The sequence below is a fragment of the Medicago sativa genome, chromosome 7, assembly GCF_051527215.1.
Source record: "Medicago sativa cultivar Bolivia chromosome 7, Bolivia_mono, whole genome shotgun sequence".
NCBI lineage: Eukaryota > Viridiplantae > Streptophyta > Magnoliopsida > Fabales > Fabaceae > Medicago > Medicago sativa.
The window spans coordinates 53730252-53740094 of NC_140755.1; the positions used below are offsets into that span (position 1 = coordinate 53730252).

A 9843-nucleotide genomic window follows, 5' to 3' on the forward strand; every position below is an offset into this window, starting at 1 on the left:
CACTGATCCTCCCAAAACAAAGTGGTGATTTCGTCCCCGACCTTCCTAACAATGTTGTTGATCAACAACCTAGCATCTGCCATCCCCACCCCCCACTCGTATTTGGTTTAGGTGTCGCCACCAAATCGAGCCGACCCCCTCGCCAAACCGCATTCTCCCTCCCTCCTCTCCATACTTCGAACGAAGCATTAAACTCCACAAACTCTCCCTCTCCTCCAACACCCTCCACACCCATTTCCCCATTAAAGAAATATTAAACTCTTTCAACCTCTTCACATCCAAACCTCCATTCTCCTTTTTCAAACAGATAGTATCTCATTTGATCCGTGACAGTTTCCTAACATCCTCACCACCCCCCAAAAAAAATTAGTAAATAAAGAATCAAGGGTAGAAATAATACCTGAGGGGGCTTTGAAGAAAGAAAGGAAATAAACCGGAATGGAAGACAAAACAGACTTAAGTAGGACCAACTGACCTCCCAAAGATAATTTTTTACACTTCCATCCAGATAACCGACTACGGATCCTCTCCACTAAGGGATACCAAAACTGTAACTTCCGAGGATCCCCACTAATGGGTAGCCCCAGATAAAGGAAAGGAAGACGACCGTGTTTACAATTCATCACTACAGCCGCCTCATGAAGCCAAGAATAAGCAACACACACCCTAAACAACATGCTTTTGTGAAAATTAACTTTCAATCCTGATATAGATTCAAACAACAACAAAAATGCCTTCAAGGCCCTAACAATAGCCCAAGATTAAACACCTATCAACAATGTATCATCTGCAAATTGAAGATGGGAAACCGACATCGTCACCTGCACCCCCAACTCCATAACGTGTAAATAAACCATTCACGACCAACGCTGACATCATTACATTTAAGCCTTCCGCCGCTAACAAAACAAAAAAGGGGAGAGCGGATCCCCTTGACAGAGCCCTCTCTCAAAATTGAACTCATCAGTCGGGCACCCATTAACCAACACAGATGTCGTTGCCGTCGAAACACACTCCATGATCCAAGATTGCCACAATCTTGGAAAATTCATTTTACCCATCACCTCATCAAGATAACCCCAATCGATAGAGTCGTAGGCTTTCTCAAAATCCACCTTAAACAATAGTAACTCTTTCTTATTTTTTTCGCATCATCAACTAACTCATTAGCAATCAAAATACCATCCATAATTTGTCTATCCTTAATAAAAGCAGACTGAGAAGCAGACACCACATTAGCAACTACTTTTCGCAATCTATTGGCCAACATTTTGGAGAGAATTTTGTAAACACTACTCACCAAAGAAATCGGACGGAAATCTGCCACTCACTGAGGATTCTGAACCTTTGGAATCAAAGCTATAAAAGTAGAATTAAGACCTTTCGTTGACTTGCTATGACGAAAGAATTCTCCAAAAAAAATCACCAAATCAATCTTCAAAACTTCCGAAAAATCTTTAAAAAATCCCAAATTAATTCCGTCTGGTCCGGGACACTTAAAGCTATCACAGTCCCAAATTGCTGCTTAAATCTCTTCTAACAGGAAAGGTTTAATAAGATCAGCCCCTTCCGTATCAGACAAAGATTTAAACACCAAGCCACCTATGTCCGACCTAACCTGCGGAATTCTCTTAAAATGATTTTGAAAATGCTGAAACACGATTTGGCGCACCACAACCACACCTTCAATTTGAACACCATCGGCTGATAGAGAAATAATGGAATTCAACCTCTTTCTAGACGACATGATACCATGGAAAATTTTTGAGTTTGCATCACGTTCCTTCAGCCAAATTACTCTTGACTTCTGCCACTGCATACCAGCTTGAAGTTTTGAAAAAGCCATATTGAAAAGAAATATAATGGGTGAATGCTTTTTTATGATTTATTCCTCAGCCAAAGGCTGGTTTTTATAGAGAGAATACAATTAATGTTCTTCTAGACTAGCCTAGAAACTTGTTACATTGGAAAAATAACATTGGAAAAATAACAATGGAATTTTCTAGACTTGACTAGAGAAAAAATAACATAGGGAACAACATCCTAGGAAAATAAACAATTAATGTATTTTCCAACACCCCCCTTCAAGTTGGTTCATGGATATCTATCATGCCCAACTTGTCTATTAAATGCTCAAAGGTTGGTCTTGCCAAGCTTTTGGTCAAGATATCTGCAGTTTGCTGACTCGAAGTCACAAAATGTAGACATATGATTCCAGCGTCTAACTTCTCTTTTATGAAATGTCGATCAATCTCAATATGTTTGGTTCTATCATGTTGAACTGGGTTATGAGCTATGCTAATAGCGGCTTTACTGTCAGAGTATAACTTTAATGGAAGCTCAATTTTCATCTTAAGTTCTTCTAGGACTCTCTGGATCCATAATCCTTCACAAATACCATGAGCCATAGCTCTAAACTCTGCTTCTGCATTACTTCTTGCTACAACTCCTTGTTTCTTGCTTCTCCATGTCACAAGATTACCCCCAAACATAGGTACAATATCCAGAGGTTGATCTTCTGTCTGTGACTGAACCTGCCCAATCAGCATCGGTGAAGATAGACACATTTCTTTCACTAGTCTTCTTAAAAAGTAAGCCTTTTCTGGGATTTCCCTTCAAATATCTCAGTATCCTATAGACTGCCTCAAGATGTTCGTCGAAAGGAGAATGCATGAACTGACTTACAACACTAACTGAGAAGGCAATATCAGGTCTGGTGTGCGACAAATAAATCAATTTCCCAACCAATCTCTGGTATCTTCCAGTATCAATAGGAATACTGCCTTCTCCCCAAAGTTTAGCATTAGGATCCATAGGGGTATCTGCTGGACGATATCCACTCATTCCTATTTCTTTTAATAAGTCCAGAATGTATTTCTGCTGAGAAACCACAATACCCTAGAAGAACATTAATTGTATTCTGGACTTATTGAAAGAAACATGAATGAGTGGATATCGTCCAACAGATACTCCTATTAGAGAAAAAATAACATAGGGAACGACATCCTAGGAAAATAAACAATTAATGTATTTTCCAACAAGCCATAATATCAGCCGATAACATATGCAACTCGGCCACCTCATGTTCTCCTAAAATGTTTTTCACCCCCATCTCATCCAAAACCCCCATCTGATCCTTAGCTTCCTGAATTTTACTATCGAGATTAAAAGTATCAAGTGCCAGTTTCGAAGACTACCTTTAATTCTTTTCAGCTTTTCTTTCAAAATAAAACCACTCCAACCATGCACCTGAATGGACTGCCATTCTTCCTTAACAAAGTCGACATAACCAGGAATATCCGCCCAACACTTTTACATCCTAAGCGGTTTTGGCCCCTAATTTTCCTCATAAATGGTTAAAAGAATAGGGCAATGATCCGATAAACTTCGCGGGATAGCCGCTTGAATACAATTAGGAAATAGAGTAACCCATGCTTCTGATAATAAAAACCGATCTAGCCAGCTCATTGACAACCCGTCTCCCCGATACCAAGTAAAGTTACGACCACACAAAGGAAAATCAATGAAAAAAATTTGATCAATGAAAAGGTTAAAAGCAACACAATCAACAGTGGTGTTAGCCTCTGATCGGCCTCTTCTTTCATCAGTAGAACGAACGGCGTTAAAGTCACCAAGAACACACCGAGCTGCCTCCTAATGCAACTAAACCAAACCGCTTATAGCATCCCACAAAGCCTGACGCCCCCTATTATCACAAGGAACATAGACATTGGCCATACAAAACACCTCATTATTTTTTTGAAACTCCCTTTAACTAACAAAAAGTTATCAATATTCACTGATAACCAAACATCCAACACACTAGGATCCCACGGCGTAAGAATACCACCAGACGCACAGACATATTTGAAAGAATACGCCATCGGAGTGGACCCCCACAACGTAAGAATACCAATTGTTTTTCCCACATCTAAACCATCGGATTCCACAGCTTTAGCATCCCCATGAAGTTCTACTCAATTCTTCCAATCTTTAGAATTAAAAGAAGTTCCCGAGCCCGCTGACAAGGATACACCAATATTTTTACTAGAAGTAGCTTTGGATGATTTACCCTTCACTTTGTTTCTTTTTGAATTTTTTGAACTTTTAAGAGATCTAATCAAAGCCATCTTGTCAGCTTCTGATAGTCTTGCAATTTTTTTCAATCCATGCAATGATGGCGCCACCTTCCTTCTCTTGGAACGACCACTTTTCTGTGACCCTTCACTATTCTTTTCTCCGCCTTTCCCTTTGGCACACACTGTTGAAGGTTTATTACTATTAGAGCAAGAAACCTCCTTTACTATGCTTTGCTTCACCTCCCCTTGAATAGACTGGAAATATCGGGATCTCCTACATCGCCCTTGTCTTCATTAGAATTTTTAATCCAGTCATCTTTCAATTGTTGGACAAGTGCATCCACTAAAGGTTCTTCTTCTTGCATACAATCTGGGACGGAACATTGTGATTTATTAAAACCTTCAAATTTAGTTAAACAAGCGTCTTCCGCAAACCCAAACTCCAAATCCTCAATAAAACGGATAGGATACACCCTCCCATCAATTCAAAGATTAACAACAACATTTAATTCTTTCAATTCGGAGGTAGCAATCAGTAAATGAGCAAAATCCATTATGTCTTTATTAATAGTTACATCATCAGTTTTTAGAAGCCGACATTGAGTTGAAGCCAGTTCTAAGAAAAAAATTCCGTTCCAAGCATGTAAAGGTACCCCATAAAATCTCACCCAAGCTCCCCTCTCATATTACACACCAACATCCTTCGTCCAAGGTCGACAATCATAAAGAAAATTATGAATCAAGTCCACAGCCGAGTTAAATATTTCCATAACATCCCCTTCCACACACGGATGTAACAACACATTATCACCTCCCAAAGATATTACCTTAAAATCCAAGAACCCTGCATCTATAAGAGATTGTTGAATTATTGTGATGCAAGTACCATTCTTAATTTTAGCCATAATACTCTTAGATGCCCACTCTAAATCCTCATGACATGGTAAATATTTACGCAACAAGTCTGCTTCACCATCGCCACAAACAAGCTCATCCCCCTCTCCCTCAACAACAATCGGCCTCCCCTCCCCTTCCACATCTAAAACCTTCCCCTTACCATCTCCCTTCTTCCTCCCCGAACACACCACATCCCCCATCGTCATCACCCTCTCCCTCTCCCTCTCCCCCTCCAACTCACTAAAGATAGCAACCACCTTCACCTTCTCCAACACTAACTTCTGCCTATCCCCCCCCCACACACACACACATCCTATCTTCCCTTCACCTCCCTCTTATTTTTTCCTTCCTTTACTTCCTTATTATTTTCTCTCTCAATCCTCCTCCGATCCTCCCTCTATACACCACCTACTTTACCATCATCGGACTCAACAAACCTATCAATCTTGGCCACATTTGCAAACAGCTGAAGGTCCCAAAAGAATACATTATTAAGAGCTTTTTTCAATTTATCAACATCATGTACCTTCAAAAATTTTGCAAAACCAAAACGCTGACCACAAACATTACAAAACCGAGAAATGTAAACATCTGACAAGATACCACAAACCTCCAAACCTTTCCTCAAATCGACATACAACAGGCGGTCTGGAAAATTAGTAAAATAAAACACAGCTGATACCTGAGCCATACTGTTGTTATTCACGCTATCATGATCAAACCTGCGCACCACACCCTTGTCCGTGCCATTGTTGCTATTTCTGACATATTCATCATCCTTGACATGCGCACCATGTTTCTGCCGAACCACACTGTCTCTTGAGCACGAAAAAGGACGACCCTGACGATATGTCAAAGACCGTCCTCATTCATACTAATGCAAAACACTAAGGATAGTGTCACGCCCTTTCCCTGTTGAAAGATCTATCACGGTCGAAATCCATACCTTGTCGGCTGTTCCCACGACCCTCTAAACCCTCCCTGCCTCAAAAGATAACTAAACGTGACATGAATGTTATTTATTTCCAACAAATGAATAGGGGGATTCGAAGATTCCTAATTCCTAACCGCTATTTATGTTTCTGTAACCAAAACAGGTAACTTGCTATGTTGTAAAAACAGATAAAAATTTCACTCTCTAATCCTTAACTCTCTAATATATATTTTCTTAAATCAAATAAGTAACGCAAATTATTTGGACAAAACGACAATCTATGTGGATACATTACTCTACTTATACTTTATTACTTGGTAAACGATTTGGTACACTTGCCTAATCCGACCATCATTAAGCATAGTTACATATTGACGATTCTATAAGTCAATCACTGTTTTTTAATTGACACATCGTTTATAAAGGACTTCAATAATAATTAGTATTGATTGTTGCATTAATCCGACAAAGAAGACAAAGGGGATTTGAAGAATCTTTATCGTCGTCTAACCTATTAAACAAACTCTTTTACTTTTATTCAAACTAGTATTCCTAGTGAGAACACAATTCAAAAGTTCAACCCCTTAAACCCCATTAATTGCATTTTTAGTTTAAATAGGTTTTGAGAATTGCTTAGTTGACGACATTCATGTGGAGACAATAACTTACTACTTTATTACTTGTTAAGTTTTGTGCACTTTCAAATCATGTCATCATTATCATTAAAACATCAAAACACTTGCTAATCCCATTATTTTTTCGGAACTGTTCACTGTTAAAGGAATTTCCTCAGATTTTTCAATTATTTTTGTGGTAAAAATAATTTTAATAGGGGATGGCCCGCTTAGTGTGGGTTGTAATTAGGTTGATCTAGGTAATGACATCATTAAGGTGAGCAATTGATGCTGACGTGAGAGGATTGGTGGGTTAAGGGATGATCTAGGTAATGACATCATTAGGGCACAAACTCAAAATCCTAGAAATTTTAAATCTTAAAATTTCCAGAATCACAACACCACTACACCACCAAATCTGAACTCCCCAACATTCTCAAAACCTCAAAAAAACAAAACACAGTAACACATCCAAACCGGCCAAATCATAAAATTGTGCCAACTCAATACCAAAAACCGAATCAAAGCACCAAGTATTAAACCGGAATAGACAAAAAACAAAGGTAGATTTTTTTTCTAGATCTAGGTTGTTTGATATTGTTTTTGTGAATTTTGAGTCTGAAAACGTATAGAGGAGGGGGAGTAGAAGAGAAAGAACAAAAAAAATTTAAAAAAGGAGCGATTTTTAACTCCGGTGCAGCGGTGCCCCGCGTTGGCTCGCCGGCCACCGCACCGGAGATACCTCTGGCCACCACTCTTCTCGTCGGAGAAGATAAAGAAAGGAAGGAGAGAGAAGAGAGCTTCTCTCTCTAAAAATAGGGAAGAGAGAGAAGGAAGGTGTTAAAATGAATAAAAAACCGTCCAAAACCTATATATACTTCTAAACCGAACCGGTTCAGCCTTTGAACCGGCCTGAACCGGTTCCCCTACAGGCCCAATGCGCTCCTGCACTACTTAAGCCCAAGCAGCCTTCATTTTACTTTCCTGCACCCCTTTATTTCTTGCTTACCCCCCTCTGCATTTCATGTTTATTTCTTTCATGCATTTTCAATTTCTTTTGCATTTTTATTTTTTCTTTTGCATTTTATCCTTTTACTTTATGTTTATTATATCATCATGCATTTTTAATTTTCGTCATTTATTTTTATTGCATAGCTATTAGAATGTATTTAGGTCCAATGTACACGTAAATGAAAAAAGTGTGCGTGTGTGTGTGTGTTTTATTTATCGTTTTATATATTATTATTAGGGACTTTGTGGTAATCCAATGTCACCACAAAAGTCCACGTGCATTTATCTTTTATCGCTCCGTTGGTTTAATTTTCATTTATTATTCAAAATAACAAAAACATTCAAATAACAAAAATAACAAAAAACATTATACTACTTAACCCCAAAATTTGACGTGGCACGGGGTGCGGGCGCGTAACAGGCGTTTTTCACTGGCGCGGTGATGTAGATTTTCTACATGTCATATAACTATGTACACGTGAGTATATATAGGATCGTTTTCCACAGGGAGTTGCGTTAAATCATAAGCGTTTTCACAATCTTTCACATTAAGGTATCCTTTATAAAATATTTGTTTGTAACACCATATCCATAGATGACATAAACGTAAAAACGAGAGGAGATCAAACTATTTCGCTTGCGGTATAAGATAACGAGCAAGCATAACAGCAGCAATCTCTCGATCGATTAATAGACTCTAGCTTTATAACCAATATTATTACAATCATTTCTACAACATCCTTCGTGTCCAAAGCGACATCGTTATTTCTAAGTTAGCGTTTAAACATTCGTGTCCAAATTCCTTAAACGATAACAAAGTCGATCGGATAACTTAATCGACCTTGTCCAGCCTGATTAAGTATCCAAAAGCATTAAAATCTTGATTAAAAGTAATTATCAAAGGTTTACAAACTTGTCAAGAGTGATATAACATAAGATAGATTGTTATTCTAGTTCTAGATTCAAGAGTTTGTATCCAAATCATCTTGAATCTCTTTGAAAGCATTAAAAGCAAGAATAACAACAATATTGAATCATTAAGCTAGAACCTTATATATTAAAAGATCAAAAGATTACATAATAGCTTGTTTGTTACCTCAATACTACAAAGAAGATGATAGTTACACATAGACATGTATACTATGCAAAGGATGAAGGAAAGATGAAGATTCTATGTCAAGATCCTTCGTGTCCAAAGTGATCTTGAGTTAAATCTACTCCTAAACACCTTGCTTTGTGTTTCTCTCTTGGAAATAGCTCTGACCTCTCTCTTAGAATGTATGAAAATATCAATGGAATATTGAATGACCTAAAAGAGAGGTAAAAAATGCTATTTAAAGGGCCTGTGTTTTTGTACCTACGCTAATAGCGCAGATTACGCTAATGGCGTGGTATGTCGGCCTATAATCTGGCCAATGGGCTTGTGCCACGTTGGCCTTACCCTGCTTCTACGCTCCAGCTACGCTAATGGCGTATCCCCCTGTAGCTTTTACGCTAATAGCGTAACCAACGCTAATATCGTGTTTCTTCATGACCAGCTACGCTCCAGGTGCGCTAATGGCGTAGCTCCCTGGAGCCTGTACGCTAATAGCTCAGTATACGCTAATAGCGTACTCTTCAAGAGTGCTCCAGATCCACGCCCCAGGTGCGCCATTGGCGTATCTCTCTGACCTTGGGCATTTCTTCATCACGCTAATAGCGTAGGACACGCTAATGGTGTAGGAACTTGAACTTTGACATTTCTTGCTCCTTGCTTGTATTTTCCTGCACAAAAAGGGTAGAATAAGGCTCAAAAGCATAAATGACATATTTACACAATATTTGGAGTTTTCCATAGAGAATCTTGCAAAACAAGTCACTAAAATGCCTAAACTCCTATATGAAATATATCACTTTTAAACACTTATCGAACTCTCCCCAACTTGGCTTTTTGTTTGTCCTCAAACAAATCAATTGAAAAGGAAACTAACAAAGCTTTGGACAAGATTTTTAACATGGTGTCAAACTATTCAAAACAAAAATTTAAACAAATGGTGATTCAAATATGATCGCGCTGGCAAGCATGAAGTCCTCCGCTACTCTAGGTGCAAACTAAGAATGCGAAATATGTCCTAAGCACAAACTATACATCATAAACTTCAAAACATAAACATAACTATCTATGAACCACACCTAACACACTTCTTTAAAAGTAAATGCAATACTATGATAACAATAAGTGAGGTAATGAACACACATCCAACAATCATGCTAACATCCTATTTAAGTTAGGTGTCCATCCAAATATCGTCTCAAAAAACATAAAAGC

The 9843-nt window shown here is 38.4% G+C and overlaps 1 pseudogene; it reads right to left on the reverse strand.

Annotated features, from left to right (window-relative positions):
- Positions 1-2084: 2084 nt before the first annotated feature.
- LOC146906781 (uncharacterized) lies at positions 2085-5667 on the reverse strand (annotated as a pseudogene).
- Positions 5668-9843: the final 4176 nt, after the last annotated feature.